Source organism: Plasmopara halstedii (assembly GCF_900000015.1).
Source record: "Plasmopara halstedii genome assembly, contig: Scaffold_3120, whole genome shotgun sequence".
Taxonomy (NCBI): domain Eukaryota; phylum Oomycota; class Peronosporomycetes; order Peronosporales; family Peronosporaceae; genus Plasmopara; species Plasmopara halstedii.
In genome coordinates, this window is record NW_020190023.1 from 699,967 (window position 1) to 701,697 (window position 1,731).

A 1,731-nucleotide genomic window follows, 5' to 3' on the forward strand; every position below is an offset into this window, starting at 1 on the left:
CTGCATAACCTACAGCTGAGCCACAAGGCACTGGACGTGCGTGTGGAGCAACACCTCCGATTTGTGTTTGCCAAAGGCAAGGCACGCCGTCGACATCCTTCGGATCGTTGCCCTGCGACGTATGGGATAACCCCTAACGCTCCCACGAGCTCTGTGTCTGCGACCGCAAGAGCTCAGGCCACTGCTTGAGATCAGCTCACGACCCTTCTACTTCCCTGACTATTACCGGGAAGCGCGGGGCGTCTGATGAGGCGGGACGTCCTGAAATTTCCGATCAAAAGCGTCCACGGAGACGGGGTAATCTTGCCGAAGTGGCGCCTCAAACTCCCACGAGTTTTCGGAGTCGGGATATCTTCGCCGATTCACCAGATATTGGGTTTGACCCTGGTGACGACGTCGTCTCACTAGACGTTCCACGTGATAGTGGACGTCACCGCTCTCATCGAGAAGAGTCAATGGCGGACGGTGACGACCGGGTCGACTGGGTCGACCGCCGTCCTATGACTCGTGATGCTCTTTGAGCCCTTGAGGACGAGGTCCTTCGTGATCAAAGCTCCTCTGAGCGTCATGCTGAAGTAGCCTATCGCTGTGCGGACGCTCTTGACGATTTGTAGCACGTCGTGCGCCGGCTGCCTCACCTTGAGGACTACCGCGCTCTGTCGGAAAGACTCCTCGCCGTGGAACAGGCGAATGCATCGTTGCAGGCAACGGTGGAGCGCTCAGCTCCATCGGAAATGGCGGTTGTTGCACTCCGTGCTCAGAACCCGTTGCTGGTCTAATTTCTGGGTGGCCGCGGGCCCGTGGGATCCGCTCCGTTGCTAACGCTTCCGCGTTCACTTGCGCCAGATCCCGGTACAACTTGAGCAAGCCCGCGTGAAACACCGGGTTGGTGAGCATCCGTTTCGGAAGGTTCAGCGTGTATGCCAGGCCCCGGTTGGCCACAACCTTAAACGGTTCGATGAACCGTGGACGAAGCTTCGTGCGAAAGATAGCAGGGGCTGCATGTGTAGGCAGGTTTTTTGAATGCAATAAAACCAGGTCCCCGACCTTAAAGCTTTCCACTTTGCCTCTTCCTTTTTTATCTGCATATTGTTTCTGCAGGTCTTGGCTTTCAGCCATCGCATCGCGAACGTGTCGTAGGACACTCAGTCTGGTAGACAAGAAGTCATTTACTTCCTTACGGATGTTGAGGAGGCTGACATCAGCTAGCCGTTTGGCTATTCCTCCTCCACCAAGCCCTGGGCCTTGGGCTGGCGGCGTCAGCGGGACGCGAGGGTGAATCAGCTCGTTCACGTAGAACGGCGTGGAGCCGGTAGACGAATGCACCGCATTGTTCAGTGCAAACTCTACGAGTGGCAACGTGGCGCTTCAGCGCCTCGGCGTCTCAGCGCAGAAGCTGCGAAGAGCGTCTTTGATGACGCGATATACCCTTTCGGTTTGGCCATCGGTCTGCGAATGATCCGATGTCGACATCTCCAACTTGGTGCCTAGCACCTTGAAGATAGTCGACCAAAATTTTCCCATGAGACGGGGTCTCTATCAGAGACAATCGACTCTGGGAGTCCGTGTTGTCGGAAAACACAATCCACGAACAGCGTTGCTGTACCGACCTCGTTGATGGTGTCTGGCACCGCCGCCAAATGAGCCATCTTGCCAAACTGGTCGACGAATAACACGACACCCGTGTTGCCCACCGAATCTTTCGGCAGGCCAAACACAAAGTCCAAACTT